The sequence below is a fragment of the Nilaparvata lugens genome, chromosome 1, assembly GCF_014356525.2.
Source record: "Nilaparvata lugens isolate BPH chromosome 1, ASM1435652v1, whole genome shotgun sequence".
Lineage (NCBI taxonomy): Eukaryota > Metazoa > Arthropoda > Insecta > Hemiptera > Delphacidae > Nilaparvata > Nilaparvata lugens.
Window position 1 is genome coordinate 3,070,320 of NC_052504.1, and position 19,288 is coordinate 3,089,607.

At 32.6% G+C, this 19,288-nt stretch overlaps 1 long non-coding RNA gene across 2 annotated transcripts; it reads right to left on the reverse strand.

Annotated features, from left to right (window-relative positions):
- Positions 1-790: 790 nt before the first annotated feature.
- On the reverse strand, positions 791-19,282 carry LOC120348758. 2 transcript variants are annotated; one of them, XR_005571225.1, is made up of 3 exons: positions 13,167-19,282; positions 6,439-6,610; positions 2,672-4,954 (listed from the first exon to the last, which is right to left on the reverse strand). It is a non-coding gene; the product is annotated as an uncharacterized LOC120348758 (long non-coding RNA). The 2 variants fall into 2 exon arrangements; XR_005571224.1 differs by lacking the exon at positions 6,439-6,610 and having other exon boundaries at positions 791-4,954; positions 13,167-14,564.
- Between the last annotated feature and the right edge of the window lie 6 nt (positions 19,283-19,288).

Consider the following 19,288-nt stretch of genomic DNA (forward strand, 5'->3'; position numbering starts at 1 on the left):
TAATCTATACTCTCAGATTGTGATTTGGTGTAGAAAATTGAAATGGACATAACCTATGTATAATATTTGCACAATTTGAAACTGAATTAGGAAATTGAAAAAGTTTTGGGCAATAACCTGTTATTGCCTATTCTTTCCCGATCATTATATTGTTTGTGGTAATCTAATAAATAAATAAATAATTAACAGGGCACAACAATTCAAATCATACAACAACGCTAAATATTATAACGCTACAATGATTCATAAGCATAGTTTTATTCAGAAGCAAAGTACTTGTGACTGTATTAGCACGATTCAGAACTGGGCTAATATACGGTAGCAAATATTACGAGAAGTACCGTATATTGGGAATAGCTATTTTCTTTACAGTAATTCTCAGCTGTAAATCAGTATTCAGAGTTGATTTACAATAGTTACAACAATTATTAGTAACAGTTATAACTGTAAGTCATGCTGTCCAATTTCAGTTACTGTCTAACGTTTATCATAACTGGAAATCAATGGTCAACCAATATTTTCCGTATGAAGTTACACTTGACCAAAAATTAATTGAGTCCGGTCTCACAAGGCGTCAAACTATCAATACGATAAACAAAAAAGCAGATAACCATATAAGATAAACATAAAGCAGAAAAACATATTCGTGTGTTGAAAGATGTCGGTGCTTTAGATGTTGATGTTGAGGTTGAAGACCAACCACCCTCGGACTACTGTTGTTTTCGCTGTTTCTCATCGCAGCTGCCACTGAAATCGGAGTAAAATTATCGGTGATCTCAATTACATCATCATCTGAGTCAATGCTAATTACCTTGCCACTTTCATCTCCAGAATCATCAATTATTATAGGACACAATTCAAAAGGTTTCATCTCCTTCAAATCTTCAATTATTGAATCTTCTGATGTCGAACTACTGGAAGCTTCTACCTTGGCTACATTCAAGTTTGAAACAAACACTTTCTCTGTATGAAAACTTTCAGCACTTGATCTTTTTCTCTCAAATATTTTTCTAAGGATAGAAATATTCTGATAGTCACCGCTGACTCATTGCTGATCCGGTCGAGGTTGACGACTTGGGGTGGTCTGTCCTCTGTCCTTTCAGCGTTCAACATTCTCCAAGCAGACAATACACTCCAATTGAACATCTCTGATCATATCGAACACTTGTTTTGGTATTTTCTGTTGTAAGCGGTGCTAAGAACAATACGATATGATCAAAGGTGTTCAATTGGAGTGTATTGTCTGCTTGGAGAATGTTGAGCTCAACGATAACACCATCTGCACTCCATGTTGTAAAAAAACGCATTCTTTCACAAAAGATGTCTACAGGGACTGGCTTTCAGCTTTGGTAGCTATGCTTTGAAATGCCCGTTATGTAACAATAAAGAAAAGGTTCTAGTGGATAATGGAATTTTTATTCCTGAACAAGATGCGTTGTGGGAAACAGAACCCCGTGCCTTCAGAGAACTGCTGGAACGACGTTACTGTCGTTGCGATGCGGTGAAATGTGTTTGCCGGAGGGGACGTGATTTCACCGACAACAATATAAACTCGATGTGGCAAATCATCATGTGCTCCCTGTGCGTCTCACAGGAAGTGTCTCATGTCTAGGACGAAAACCAGATGGGAGTGTGATGTATGCCAGAGAGCTGAAAGGACAGAGGACAGACCACCCCAAGTGGCCACCCCGATGTCAGACCCAAATGATGATACCAGTTCTGATTCTAATATTGAAGTTATCGACTGTGATAGTTATGAACCCGCCTTAGTCCCACCATGCCGTGAACATGTTCCTGAAAATACCTCAACATTCATAATTCCCGAACCAATTTACGATGATAGTAGCTTCCACAATGAATATAGTAACTATCAGAATATTTCTATCCAAAGAAATAGTATATTACGCTACAAGCACAGAAAGTTAGTGTTTACAGTATGAGGATAGTTTCCCGGGCGAGGCTTGCAGAGCCCGGGAATATGTTATCCGAATACCGTAAACACCTTTCTGAGAGGGTCGCGTACGATATTTTTCGCCACACTACAGGTATAGCTGACGCCAAAAAGTTAGGCGGTTTCGTGGGTCTCTTGTGCGTTCCAACAGCTGATGTTGTCAAGTAGAGTTGTCATCTAGCTTGGCTTAAGTGATGATTTTTAAATCAAAAGAGACAATAAATAGATGCATTGCATAAGCTGTGAGTAGGTTACACCATGTGACCCACGAAGCAGCCTAACTTTAAAAGAATGTTTTATGAGGGGGGGGGAACTTTGATGTCTCATATCTCAAGAACCAGACGTCGTAGGGTACTCAAAGTGGGGTGGAAATTTCCGATCACACCCTCCTGAACAAAATGCACCATATGGTACAGTTGTCCAAACACATTTTCAAAAAGCAGCCGGAAAGGGTACTCTTTCCGGCCTTAGCCGGAAAGAAACCTGTTCTGACGTCAGACGAGAGTCACCTGCAAACAATGTCTACAGATCTACGTAGGGACTGGAAAACAGCTGCTTTCTGTGCAGTGTGGCGAAAAAGATTGAAAGAAAAAGATCAAGTGCTGAAAGTTTTCATACAGAGAAAGTGTTTGTTTCAAAATTCAATGTAGCCAAGATAGAAGAGCAGAGCAAGCTTCCAGTAGTTCGACATAACAAGATTCAATAATTGAAGATTTGAAGGAGATGAAACCTTTTGAATTGTGTCCTATAATAATTGATGATTCGGATGATGAAAGTGGCAAGGTAATTAACATTGACACAGATGATGATGCAATTGGGATCTCCGATAATTTTACTCCGATTTCAGTGACAGCAGCGATGAGAAACAGCGAAAACACCACTAGTCCGAGAGTGGTTGGTCTCATTGGATCTTCACTGGTGACGTTGATTTCCCAGTCCAACCTTAACATCAACATCTAAAGCTCCAACATCGTTCAACACATAATCAGGTCTGTCATCATTCAAATTGCTCCAGGAATTATGAATGTTGAGGTATTTTCAGGAACATGTTCACGGCATGGTGGGACTGAGGCGGGTTCATAACTATCACAGTCGACAACTTTGATATTAGAATCAGAACTGGTATCATCAATTGGGTCTGACATCGGGGTGGCCACTTGGGGTGGTCTGTCCTCTGTCCTTTCAGCTCTCTGGCATACATCACACTCCCATCTGGTTTGCGTCCTAGACATGAGACATTTCCTGTGGATACCCTGCGAGCCGCACAGGGAGCACAGGATGATTTGCCACATCGAGTTTATATTGTTGTCGGTGAAATCACGTCCCTTCCGGCAAACACATTTCACCGCATCGCAACGACAATAACGTTCCAGCAGTTCTCTGAAGGCACGGGGTTCTGTTTCCCACAACGCATCTTGTTCAGGAATAAAAATTCCATTATCCACTAGAACCTTTGAAAACTTTTCTTTATTGTTACATAACAAGCATTACCAAAGCTGGAAGCCAGTCCTTGTAGACATCTTTCGTGAAAGAATGCATTCTTTTTACAACATGGAGTGCAGATGGTGTTATCGTTGAGCTCAACATTTTCCAAGCAGACAATACACTCCAATTGAACACCTTTGATCATATCGTATTGTTCTTAGCACCGCTTACAACAGAAAATACCAGAACAAGTGTTCGATATGATCAAAGTTGTTCAATTGGAGAGTGTTGTCCGCTTGGAGAATGTTGAACGCTGAAAGGACAGAGGACAGACCACCCCAAGTGGCCACCCCGATGCCAGACCCAGCCCCAATCGATGATGCCAGTTTTGATTCTAATATCGAAGTTATATTTTAAATTGCCGATGATTCCCACAATGAAGATAGTGACTATCAAAATATTTCTATCCAAAGGGATAGAAGGTAGATCAAAATATTTCTATCCAAAGAGATAGAAGGTAGATCAAAATATATATCCAAAGAGAAAGATCGTAGAAAATAAGATCAAGTGATGAAAGTTTTCATACAGTGATGAGAAATAGTGAAAACAACACTAGTCCGAGGTGGTTGGTGTCATTGGTTCTTCACTGGTGACGTTGCTTTCCCAGTCCAACCTCAACATCATTATAGTCCAACATAGTTCAACACATAATCATATAAGGTGGCTGTTCCATTCCGTATGTCTATGTTGATATTTAATATTTTCGTAGAGTGACCTCCTGTGAAACGTGTTTGAGGTTTTGTAAATTCCTGAACCAGTAGCTAAATTTACAGCTATCCAGTATTAAATTCACAATCAATCCACTGTGAATTTAAGGTGTTTGTGAATCCCTGTTAATCCTGTTAATGCCTGTGAAAGGTGTTTGAGGTTTTGTAAATTCCTGAACCAGTAGCTAAATTTACAGCTATCTAGTATTAAATTCACAATCAATCCACTTTAAACAAAAAATTATTCGGTACGAATTAGCCATCTTATCCTGGGTATTTAACTATCTTATCCCGTTGAAGGTGGGTATGACAAAAGAATGTTTACAGTTGTAAAAGTGACTTACAGCTATAAGTAGCCAACCCTATCCGTAAACCAACATAGGTGTAATACTTACAGTGACTTACAGATATAACTGTAAACTATCCTATCCAATCCTAACCGTAAACCAATAAAGGTTTAATACTTACAGTGATTTACAGATATAACTGTAAGCTATCATATCCAATCCTAACCGTAAACCAATAAAGGTTTAATACTTACAGTGACTTACTGTAGACTATGCTAGCCGTAAAAATGTACATTTAGCGTTGATGTGATGTGGCGTTGAGGCGAGTGACGACTGTCCGCCGAGTCCGGTTGAGCAGCTCAGCAGTGCGCCGCCTTGCTTGCAAGCGGCTCATCAATCACTTGGCAGCCACTGTGATGGAGGCGTTCGCCTGCGGTGGCAACTGCAGCTGGGGCGCCACCAGAGGGGCCGTGGGGGCGGCTGAGGCGGAGGCGGCAGCAGGCGAGCGGCGGGCTAGTTTCGATCTGAAATTGAATTTTTAAAAATGTTCTACATTATAGTATTCAATTCAACAGTATTTCTACTTTGTGTACATTGTCTACAAACAATATTCTATTGGCATCAGTTTTGAAATATTTGGTAACAATGCTAAGTTGGAAAAGAATAGAGCTGTTTGCTTTGTCCAATTACAGACAAGGATAGCAACATCAATCTCTATATATAAAAATGAATTAATAAAACCATATAAAATCAGGTTATAAAACCTGACGATGGTGTGATATCACCGAAACTAGTTGTTAAACTATTTTAAAGTTTTTTTTTTAAATAAAGGGTGCTATAAGATTTTATATGCTTTTATCAATTTAAAAAGTAGCCCATGTCAATGAAGTGTTTTATAAAAATGAATGTCTGTTTGTGTGTTAGTTTGTTTGTTCCCTATAGACTCGAAAACTACTTGACAGAACGGCATGGAACTTTGGAATATGTTGTGTGAATTTTGGGGATGGTTTCTGACCAGAAATTTTAATAGGGAGGCTAATAATAATTATATATTAATCCATTTCACAGACCTATGTTTTCGAAATTGTCGGCCGAGCGGCTAACGTAGAACGGGAAGATCAACATGATTTAAGATCATGTTGTGATAATATGATTTAGCATCTAAACTTACCAGCTGTCATAAACACATCACTCTGTGGTAAAATTGTTTACTGGTATGAAAACGGTAGTTTCAAGCACATAGAAAGTCCGTATTGAGATGTGGATGAAAATATTGATTGTAAATAAATAAATTTCATGATTCACCAAATAAAGTCAAGTGTGACATGAGATACATTGACTTTTTGGCGGTACGAAGTTCGCCGGGTGAGCTAGTAGTCTATAAAATAAGTTGAGACTTGGAGAAAATATCAGTGTTGTCAAATTGGGCGGATCTTTTCCATTCAAGCCCATATGACTAAATATATACTAATTTGTATATTGTCAAATCTGCATAACTATGTTGCCGAATTGAATACACATCCTGTCATATGAACTTGCATGAAATTTCGCACAATTTGGCAACGCAGATATTTTCTCCCAAGTCTTAACTTATTTTATACAAACTATAATCAGGTGCTGACTTAAAAACACGAATCTCACTGTATAGACTTTCACTTAATAGTCTTTCTATAATATTACAAGTGGGGCGAAAAGGATTATTCTCTAGCATGGAGTCGAATAATGGAAAATGTGATGTAGAAACAAATATAAAAAGTGGAGTATTTGAAGCTATATATATGGATATAAGCTATATATAATACTTCAACAGAGGTGATAAAGATGCGCACTTTCAATTTGTTCACCTACTAACTAGTCCAAATGAAGCTGCAAAGTCAAAAATTGTGTCACAGACACCCCCTTCAAATTTCATTTGGAGTTTTATGCGAGAAACCAAAAAATGGTACCTTTAAACCACCCCCACCCCCTTAGCACAGGGGGTAGTGGTGGGGACTTTTGATATGTTTACCTTCTTACTACCCTGAACAGAACTGCGGGGTCGAAAATTGTCTTTCCAATTTTTCCCTCTATACCCTTTTTTGAGCATTCATTGCCTGGACTATATGCACTTCTAATGTCATTTGTTATATTCTCAAGAAGGACGATGGAGTGAGTCAATTTTATTGTTCCACAAACTTAACCTGTAAAAAGATTTGAAGAATACGTGTTCAAAATTTGAAGCTGATTGATCAATTCTTTCTAAAGTTATTGCAGAGCATACAAACAGACGGACAACGACTTTGGTCTTCAGTACCTAAGTCAAAAGTGAGAACTTGTTAACGCTCGATCAATAAAAACCAACAATGATACACTTTTTTATGTACTATTTGAACATGACATGCTGTCAATTTTAATTGAATATAATTATAATTGACGGCATGTCATGTTTAAATACATAAAAAAAGTATGATAATACATAGCAGCTCGGAATGGATCAAGAAATCATCACCAACAATAATATTCAACATATGATTTATTATCAATTATATATGAGCAACAAAAACATTACGGTACATCAACATTAATATCAGTAGGCCTATCACATAAATTATTTATACAAAACATTAAACATAAATGAGTCTTATATACAGTCTTATATAAGAGCTTCGATTGCTTATTAATTAAGGATATTTGGGTGGCTCGTTGGAGTGAGTGATAATGCGCCGGTATAATAATCAAGAGAACCCGAGTTCTCGAATCTCGACCGGGGCAAAAGTTTTTGACCACAGAACAATCGTAAAGATAAGCCCCCTCCCGTCGGTCCCGTCTACCTAAAAAGTAGTCGTCATCTATCTCTCATCATCATCACTCATCACCCACGCACAAGCCTAAGAGCTTATGTGGGCATCACCCTCTATATTATTATTATTTCCTGCCTATCTTTAATGGAACATCCCGTGCCATGATCACCAGATGTTTAGGATGTAATTATGGATTGAATTGAACAAAAAGATAGAAGCAAGAATCAAAAATATAGATCCAAGTCAGTTGGATTGAAGAGATTTAATAACAGACAAGAATTTATATGAATTTTCAACTGTGACTTCTGCTAAAATATATATTTAAATACAATTTTTGAAATATATATTTGTTTGGATTGAATAGGATAATCAAAATAGCAAATTAATTCGATTTTTGAAATTATAAATAAACAGTAGAAAAGTGAGAAAGAAACAATAATTGTGATGTAGTCCACCCACCATGAGCTGAGCTATGCAGAACTGAGTATTAATAGTTATCAATGAATCATGAAGTAGTTGATTTTAATTATTATAAAACTAAAATCCTAATTAAATGCTGTACTGTAATTAATTTCCATCTGTAGTTAATTTTAGAGAAAATGAAATCAGTAGATGATAGAATCAGTGAGGCGTTGGCTTGTCAATTTAGAAAAACTAGTATTAATAATTTTGAAAACATAAGCTAATTGAAGAAATTAGTATGAATATAATTTGATGAATTCATAAAGTAATTAATTTCAGAGAAATTTATGTCAGTATTATGATATCCGAAACTTTGGATCCGACGAGCGACTTTGGTTTGCCAATTTGAAGAAATTATAGTATTAAAAATTTTGACAACATGATCTGAGCTAGAATGGATTCACAAATTAGAAAATGGATCAACAATTGAAATTTAAATTAATATCTTTTTGAATGAATAATTGGAAGGTAAGTTAATTGATTTTAGAGGAATTTATGTTAATACGATTATAAAATTACTATTATTATAAATATTAATTCATTGTAACCAGCCATGGCTCAGCTTATAGTAAGTGACAAAGTTACAATAAATTCACTAAAAACTAAATTATGTTTACAATAGCTGGCCTCCTCAACACCCCTTATAGCCAACCCTAACCACCTCTAAATATTATTACAATAGACAATATATTTACATACAACTAAAAGGAATAAAGTTTATATAGTTGCATTAGACAAATTTTATTAGAGGCAAATCTTTATATGAATTTTCAACTGAGACTTCTGTAAAAATAGGCATATGATATTTGAAAAGAATATTTATTTGAATTGAATAGGATAATAATAATTGCAATAATCAATTAAATTTTTGGAATGATTATTCAACATTAGGAAGAAAACAATGATGTGATAAAGTTTACCCGCCATAAGCTGAGCTATGGCTTTACAATTTGATGAAATTAGTATTAATATTTTTCTAATAGATAAGGAAGTAATTGATATCAGACGAGTTAAGTTTGGCTAGGAATATGGAATCAGTGAAGCTAAGGCTTGCCAATTTGAAGAAAAAAGTAGTCTATTAATATTTTCCAACTAGTTCACAAAATAATTAATATTAGAGGTATTTTTGTTACCATAAATATATATCATTAGCAAGGATACTTATTTATATTCATGCTCAATAGACCATCCAGGGCTCAGCTTTTAGTGGGTGACAAATTTACAATAAATTCGCCAAATTACAAACTAAAAACTCAACTATAAGTTTACAACAATTGGCCTCCCAACACCCCTATAGCCAACCCTAACCACCTCAAATTACCGTATTTGCTAGTGTATGACACGCACCTATTAAAAAAAATTACTTTTTACTTTTCAAAAAATACAAAGCGAAATTTGTTGGTTTGCGTCATACGCGTAATTTTCCAAATTGAGACAGAATGCCGGTATGTACAGTTTCACAAAAATGTTCACAATGATCAGTCAACGATAATCAACCAATCAGCTTTTCCTAATGTGTTTGTTAAATGTATACTAAGTTCTAAATATAGTATTTTACGTTTTTCAAACATTAATTGAATAAAATTTACACAATGAACCGAGATATTGTGGAATTTCTCCATATTAAAGTGGAATAAAAACGATATTGTCAGTTGCACAAAATCTATTTGAGCCTAACTTTAGTTTCAAAGCACTGAGGCATCATCTTCAGATGAAAACAGACCACTGAAGAAGATGCCTTAGTGCATTGAAACTTAAGTTTGGCTCGAAAAAATTATGTGGATCTGACAGTATCTTTTTTATTTCAACTTGATAAAATGAATATTTTGCAGATCAATAATCATTATAAACGTTGTTTCAAATAAAAGCTTTGATAATATATTTACTGTATTTTTTTTAATAAAAATGTACTCTAGTTTTTGGGGTGCGCATCGTACACGAGCAAATACAGTAGACTACTTACAATAGACAATTGTATTTGTTTTAATTTATTCACTTACAAAATAACTAGAGCTAGATTCACAATAGTTGAGCTGGAGAAATTTAATAACAGACAAGAATTTATATGAATTTTCAACTGTGACTTATGCTAAAATATACAATATATAATTGTATATACTTTACTAAATGTATATACTTATGTATATACTTATACTTATGCTAATTGTATATGACTTCTGCTAAAATATACTTGAATACAATTTTTGAAATAACAGTCAAGAATTTATATGAATTTTCAACTGTGACTTATGCTAAAATATACAATATACAATTGTATATACTTATGCTAAATGTATATACTTATGTATATACTTATACTTAGGCTAATTGTATATGACTTCTGCTAAAATATACTTGAATACAATTTTTGAAATAACAGTCAAGAATTTATATGAATTTTCAACTGTGACTTCTGCTAAAATATACTTGAATACAATTTTTGAAATAACAGTCAAGAATTTATATGAATTTTCAACTGTGACTTATGCTAAAATATACAATATACAATTGTATATACTTATGCTAAATGTATATACTTATGTATATACTTATACTTAGGCTAATTGTATATGACTTCTGCTAAAATATACTTGAATACAATTTTTGAAATAACAGTCAAGAATTTATATGAATTTTCAACTGTGACTTCTGCTAAAATATACTTGAATACAATTTTTGAAATAACAGTCAAGAATTTATATGAATTTTCAACTGTGACTTCTGCTAAAATATACTTGAATACAATTTTTGAAATAACAGTCAAGAATTTATATGAATTTTCAACTGTGACTTCTGCTAAAATATACTTGAATACAATTTTTGAAATAACAGTCAAGAATTTATATGAATTTTCAACTGTGACTTCTGCTAAAATATACTTGAATACAATTTTTGAAATAACAGTCAAGAATTTATATGAATTTTCAACTGTGACTTCTGCTAAAATATACTTGAATACAATTTTTGAAATAACAGTCAAGAATTTATATGAATTTTCAACTGTGACTTATGCTAAAATATACAATATACAATTGTATATACTTATGCTAAATGTATATACTTATGTATATACTTATACTTAGGCTAATTGTATATGACTTCTGCTAAAATATACTTGAATACAATTTTTGAAATAACAGTCAAGAATTTATATGAATTTTCAACTGTGACTTATGCTAAAATATACAATATACAATTGTATATACTTATGCTAAATGTATATACTTATGTATATACTTATACTTAGGCTAATTGTATATGACTTCTGCTAAAATATACTTGAATACAATTTTTGAAATAACAGTCAAGAATTTATATGAATTTTCAACTGTGACTTATGCTAAAATATACAATATACAATTGTATATACTTATGCTAAATGTATATACTTATGTATATACTTATACTTAGGCTAATTGTATATGACTTCTGCTAAAATATACTTGAATACAATTTTTGAAATAACAGTCAAGAATTTATATGAATTTTCAACTGTGACTTATGCTAAAATATACAATATACAATTGTATATACTTATGCTAAATGTATATACTTATGTATATACTTATACTTAGGCTAATTGTATATGACTTCTGCTAAAATATACTTGAATACAATTTTTGAAATAACAGTCAAGAATTTATATGAATTTTCAACTGTGACTTCTGCTAAAATATACTTGAATACAATTTTTGAAATAACAGTCAAGAATTTATATGAATTTTCAACTGTGACTTCTGCTAAAATATACTTGAATACAATTTTTGAAATAACAGTCAAGAATTTATATGAATTTTCAACTGTGACTTCTGCTAAAATATACTTGAATACAATTTTTGAAATAACAGTCAAGAATTTATATGAATTTTCAACTGAGGTTTCTGTAAAAATGAATCTTTTGGTAAAAGTTACTGGACTTGGGAGTTGGGCCTATAGAAAATTTTCAAAAATTGAAAAATTAATTGAACTATAAATCGAACAAAAAACAAAAGTTTACTAGACTTGACAGTCCTGGGCCACTTCCGTGTGGTGTGGAGGTACAAGTACAGTAAATTCTCTTACAAACTAAAACCTAAACTGAGTTTACAATAGTTGGCCTCTTCAACTCCCATTACAGGCAACCCAACTACATGAAATTACTTACAATAATAGGCAAAAGTCTAAGTTGAGAAAATTTTTAAAGAAGAGAGTTTAAAATAGTTGGATTGGAAGAAAATTGATAACAGGAAACAATTCGGATAAATTTTCAACTGAGGTTTCTGTAAAAATGAATCTTTTGGTAAAAGTTACTGGACTTGGGAGTTGGGCCTATAGAAAATTTTCAAAAATTGAAAAATTAATTGAACTATAAATCGAACAAAAAACAAAAGTTTACTAGACTTGACAGTCCTGGGCCACTTCCGTGTGGTGTGGAGGTACAAGTACAGTACGAGCTTGTCATGGAGGTCAACTACTAGGATGAGAAGACTGCCACCGATGTTCGACTTCCATGAGACAGCTGTCGCCACCATTTCTATACACAATACTAGGAGGAGACTTTACAGAAAGACTACCAGCCTCGAAACACCTCAGACGGTCGACAGACCTGATTAATTGTCTGCGAAAAAACCTTAAAAAATGAACCTTCAAAACATAGAAATTCTTAAGTTATCACAGATGTATATCAATAACATTCTAGATTGATCCATTTTTTGTTGTTTTCAATGAAGACACTATTCTATTCCATGATATGACAAGTTTTATGTATTTTAATTATATACTGAACAAAATAATGCATGAGAAACACACATAGTGCTTCGACGTAATAAACTAATCTATGCAGTCTTCTTCAGAACGATATTTCAGTATATTGAAGACCATTGTTAAAAAAATGATATTGAAAATTATTGAAATGTGGCAACTTTGAAAGCTTAACAAAGTTGTAGTTGAATGATAATCAAATTAAATGATAATGATCACCAGCTACCCTATATTAGAATGTTAATTTTCGAAAATATGTAAATAACTATAGAGAGGTCCACGTTATAATGGCAGCGAGGAAAGATGAGAGAGCAGTGTTGCCAATTCTCGGCCTTGCACTGCCTTTTTTAATATGTGACATCGGTATATTTAATGCGATATTGACTGTTCATTATTGTTCAAAATAATCAATTATATTTTATTGGTCAAGGAAAAATATTCTTGAATGATCTAATGGAATATTTTCAGGATTGAGTTTAAGTATGTTTTCAATTGATTATTATATATTTCTGCATTGTTAAAGATCGAACTGGGAACGTTGCGGAGCTAGAGAAGGATACCTCCATCTGCTTTGTTGGATGATAGAAAAGGATAGCAACGCCAATGTTGATCAGATACTGTCATTATAACACAGACCTCGCTATTTGCTTGAATCCTATCAGAATGAAGTGATTGAGATAGAAATTTGAAAGAATCAAAGTTAATTTTGAAATACGAATTCACACTTGAAAGGAAAAGAGACTTCTCCACTAACCTTCGAGCCATGAAGTAGGGTAGCCAAACCTTCGTCTTGAAGTTCAAACAGTTATACATTTATTTCACTAACCACTGAATTATCACTGTTGTAATATTGCACTAATTAACTTCGGTTCTGAACTTCACTAATAAAACTCCGGACGTAACAACATAGGCTTCACTATAAGAACTGTTGAAGGCTTCACTCTATAGAAGGTATTCCAATGTTCGTCTATGTGAATGAAGCTGAAATTTTATAATCTGAAACAAAAAAAGCTTCATAAGTTTAACTGAAAAACACATCAATGCAACAATCTAGTATAAAGAAATGATTGAGAAAAAGAAATAATTATTGAATGAGAAGAAAAATTATTAGTGAATGATAATGATCAGCATGATGTAATTTAAGATGATATGGTATATGATTTGTACTCGCAATGCACATTGAATATATGTACTTCCTTATAACATGAATCAACATTTGACAAACAGATTTCAATAAACAGATAACAAATAGATGAACAAATAAACAACAGATGAACAAATAAACATTGGACAGATAGAATAGTCTATAAATTAAATTGGAAGAACAATAAATCATACAAAAATCTTATAACTACTACTCATTGACTCTACGGGCCTTGAAGAGCCTTGGCCTCCTCCACAAGTCTTTTACACGAATCTGTGTCCTGTGCTCGCTGTCTCCACCTTCTGACGCCCAAGGATTGAAGGTCTGCCTCCACGTCGTCCAATCATCTGTTGCGTGGTCGGCCTCGTTTTCTTTGTCCCCCTGGTTGCTGACATTATTCCACATCTCTACTCATAGCCAACCATTCTTCAACAGTGACGACATATAAAACAGTATCTGTACAATTATTTTTACAAAACAACTATTTCTGTACTTGAATAACAATTGAAAAATGTATTGCTTGAAGAAATGAAATCATAATGAACTAGGAATTACAATAATATTTGGCCTCCACATCCACCCTCATATTATATAAATCAGTATTAATATTTTTTAATGGATTAAGAAACAATAAAAATTAGAGGAATGGATGTTAGTATGATTGGGCTTGTCAATTTGAAGAAATTGGTTTTGATATTTTTCAAATGAATTATGAAGTAACTACCTATTATTAGAGGATGGATGTTACTACTATAATAGAATCAATAAGGCTGTAGCTTGTCAATTTGAAAACAAGTAATTTTTACAATATGAGCTGTGAGCTATGGCTTAACAGATTGAAGAAATAGGTGGTACTATTTTTTTAAAGAAATATGAAGTGAATAATATTAGAGCAACTAAAGTGTGTATGATTATAGAATTAGTAAAGATTTCAATTTCTAGACAAGTCAATTAGACAAGTCAATTTCTAGAAATTAGTATTATTAAATAAATCGATTTTGAAGTGATTAATGTTGAAGGAATTTATATTATTATGATTGTTTAATCGGTGAGGCTTTGTATTGACATTTTGAATGAATTAGTATTGATACCTATTTTATCAACATTTTAATATTGATATTGATATTTCAAATGAATAATAATTATGGAGTAATTGATATTAGAGGAATAATTGATTTTAAAGGGATAATTGATTTTAGTATAATTATAAGTTTGTAGAATCAGTGAATTTAGTATCATAGTAGGTGTTTATAATATAAACAGACGAGTTAATTTTGGTTAGAAATATAGAATCAGTAAAGCTAAGGCTTGCCAATTTGAAGAAAAGAGTATTATATTTACAAACTAGTTCACAAAATAATTAATATTAGAGGAATTGTTATTACTGTGAATATATAATAATAATTAGTATGAATACTGATTTATTTATGCTCAATAGACCAGCCAGGGCTCAGCTTTTAGTGGGTGACAAATTTACAATAAATTCGCAAAATTACAAACTAAAAACTAAACTTTACGTTTACAACGATTGGCCTCCCAACACCCCTATAGCCAACCCTAACCACCTCAAATTACTGTATTTGCTAGTGTATGAAACGCACCTATTTAAAAAAATTACTTTCAACTTTTCAAAAAATACAAAGCGAAATTCGTTGGTTCGCGTCATACGCGTAATTTTCCAAATTGAGACAGAATGCCGGTATGTACAGTTTGACAAAAATGTTCACGATGATCAGTCAACGATAATCAACAAGTCAGCTTTTCCTAATGTGTTTGTTAAATGTATACTAAGTTCTAAATATAGTATTTTACGTTTTTCAAACATTAATTGAATAACATTTACACTATAAACAGAGATATTGTGGAATTTCTTCATATTAAAGTGGAATAAAAACAATATTGTCAGTTCCACATAATTTATTTGAGCCAAACTTTAGATTCAAAGCACTAAGGCATCATCTTAAAATGAAAAAAGACCAATGAAGATGATGCCTTAGTGCATTGAAACTTAAGTATGGCTCGAATAAATTATGTGTATCTGACAGTATCTTTTTTATTTCAACTTAATTAAATTGATAATTTGTAGATCAATAATCATTACATACGCTGTTTCAAATAAAACCTTTGATAATATCTTTATTGTATTTTTTCATAAAAATGTACTTTAGTTTTTGGGGTGCGCATCGTACGCGAGCAAATACAGTACTTACAATAGAAAATTTTATTTTTTTTATTTATTCACTTACAAACTAACTAGAGCTAGATTCACAATAGTTGGGCTGGAGAAATTTAATAACAGACAAGAATTTATATGAATTTTAACTGTGACTTCTGCTGAAATATATATTTAAATACAATTTTTGAAATAACCGACAATAATTTATATGAATTTTCAACTGTGACTTCTGCTAAAATATATTATCAATGTAATATTTAGAATATAGGTATAATTATTTCAATTGAATAAAATTATTATTCAACAGTAGACAAATTAGAGAAGAAACAATAATATTGTGATGAAGTTCACCCAGCATAAGCTGCACTATGGCTTAGAAAGATTAAGAATTTGGTATTAATATTTTTTTTCATTGAACTATCAACTAATTAGATACCGTATAAGTATTATTAGAGAAATAGTAAAGCTTTGGATTGTCGATTTAAAACAAATATTGTATCCATATTTTTAAAATGAATTAGGCTATAAAATAAACAAAATCATTAATTGATGTAGATACTGCTTATTTAAGTATTCTCAATAGAACAGCCAGAGCTCAGCTTATAGCAGATGAAAAATTACAATAAATTCTCTTACAAACTAGAACCTAAACTAAGTTTACAATATTTGGCCTCTTCAACTCCCATTATAGGCAACCCTAACTAAATGAAATTACTTACAATAGGCAAAAGTCTTAGTTGAAAAAAAATTTACTTCCAAACTGAAAGGAAGAAAGTTTAAAATAGTTGGATTGGAAGAAAATTGATAACAGGCAAAAACTCAGATGAATTTTCAACTGAGGTTTCTGTGAAAATAAATCTTTTGGTAAAAGTTATTGAACTTGGGAGTTGGCCTATAGAAAATTTTCAAAAATTGAAAAATGAATTGAACTATAAATCGAACTGAAAAATAAGTTTATTAGGCTTGACAGTCCTGAACCTTTTCATTAATATGTTGAAAGAGTTGAAAACATGGAATTTGGAATTACAATAATAGATATTAAATTTGGGTTTTGAGTTTTGTGAACTCAATTATAAATAACATTATATGTGGTAATCAAAATAATTTAAAAACAAATAATAATAATTAATTTGAAAAGAGAAATATGATGATATATGGAAGTTAAAGTGTACCAACTAGACTTGGGGGTCCCAAGCCTTTACAATGTTGGGACAATGAAATATATATGGAAGAAATAAAACTCGAATAATAATTTAAATGAGAATTGAATGGAACAATAAAACTTTTAGTTCTTAATATTTTATACAAATTTTGATAAAAATGAAGAATTTTAATATATATGAAAAATTACTGAAGTTAAAAAAACGAAAATAGAAGTTTTATAAAGAACATTTAAAGGCTAAAGACCTTTATCCAGCTATTAATATTATTACAAGTTGGCTGGAGGTCTGTAGACTATAGGTCTATAAAATTGGGATGTCAACCCTTTTTACTGGAAATAAGCCTATAGTTCTACTTGAAGAGAGTTATCTGTCAGAACTAAGAGGAAAGAGTTTCATGCAAGAATTACATGCTGTAAATTGGAAAAATGTCATTAAGGAAATGGTTCAAATCTTTGAATGATGTAACATCAAAAAAATTATAAAAGAGATAGAACATGCTGTTGTCTGGAAAAATGTGATATTTCAAAGAATTAACAATAGGGTAATAAATGGCGCTACATAGAAATAGTATTTGGATTCTTATAATTTTGTTATGAAGTATTCATGCTTTTTCTAATCGTGACTTATCCAAGAAGTAGATTAGTTGAAGTCGGAAAATATATGATACTTGAAAATTCTTGTTCAATGAAAATTAAAAGAGACCTGAAATTAGTAAATTAACAGTTGATTAATGAAATTAATGTGAACATCTACATCTTCCTGAGTTAGCACCTTTTTTCTCTATTACCTTGTTAGCCACAGTTAATATCAGTATTTGATGTATGTTAAATTGCATGACAAACAATCTTCTATAGGAATTATAAGAGCCTCAAAATGAACGATTTAGTATTAACAGCTGTAGTGGGTAAATGTGAAGTTCTAAATCTTCCTAAGTTGGCACACTTTTCCTCTATCACCTTGTTTGCCACAGTTAATATCAATAGTTAATGTATGTTAAATTGTATTATAAACCCTCCTATGAAATTTAGAACATACCCAAAATTAGTAGTTTATTAGGCCTACTAACAATTAATGTAGTGGGTAAATGTGAACATCTACATCTTCCTAAGTTAGCACCATTTTTCTCTTCATTATCTTGTGAACCACTGTTAATATCAATAATTAATGTATGTTAAATTGTATGATGAACCCTCACCATCCCACTTATTTTTATTGTGACATGCCCCCAATCACCGCCACTGACATTTAATCACTATTCACAAACTGGGATTCTAATTCAAAAGATTCTATTGTTCCACGCTTTTGAATCCAAAATAGGTCTGGCAACACTTGAAAGCTATAACTTCACTCTATAAACTATAAGATTCACTGAGAGGAAACACTTTAAGCACTCAATTTGAGGATGAAGACTAATCAATTATAGTACAGGACAGATTGAAAGCGCACACTTCACTAACATGTCACTAGTTGAAAATTGAATTTGAATGGAGTTTTGGTTGTGGGGAGCTCTTTACAAAAAGGTCCAACCTTAGCCTGAATATATGCAGTGATATTTGAGCAGACAATGGGCTGTTTTATTTCAACCGGGACCGACGGTCGGTATACGTGCACATCCTCTAACACGTCTATTCAGTTGAAACCGTCAATATGTCAACCCAAAAACACTGAATAACCCAGTTCATTTAAACACTAATAACACTGTTTGAAAATATTTACTGTCTTAGAATAAGACAGTATTATTTACATTCTTTACATTCATTTACATTTATTTACATTCTTAGAATACTGTTACCTAAGTTGTTTAATAAACTGCCCAAAACAACAATATAGCACACTTCAACTCATTTGGCGGCAGCATTTCATGAAGAGGGTTTTGGTAGGCTGCTCCACTGACAAACACCTCAATCTTCACAGCAATATTATGCTGGTCTAATGTCTGATATACAATCACAAATACAACTTCCCATCATCATTGAGGAACAATAGATATTTGGAGATGCACTGATGGGGTTTGTCAACGAAACTGAATTCACAGTTGAGACTCAAATATTCCAATGACAATATCACTGACAGGTTGGTCTAGTGGTCTGGGGCGTTATAACGTTCAGTCTGCTAGCACAGCTTGGTCGTGATTCGGATCCCACCGGTAGGAATGGACGTTTGATCATCTCATAAATCAGCCATGCACAAGCAAAACGATCATGTGGGCTTCAACCGCAATAATATATTTCGTGGAACAACGAGACCTATGAAAAAAAAACTACCTACAACCAAAACTTCTGTGTTCAAGACTGGAAATCGTTAACTATTATAATAACCAATGAAGCTAAGCTGTTATGTAGCTGAGGTGAACGTTATATTTTCGAGCTCAAAATTTAAGTGGTTTTATTCTT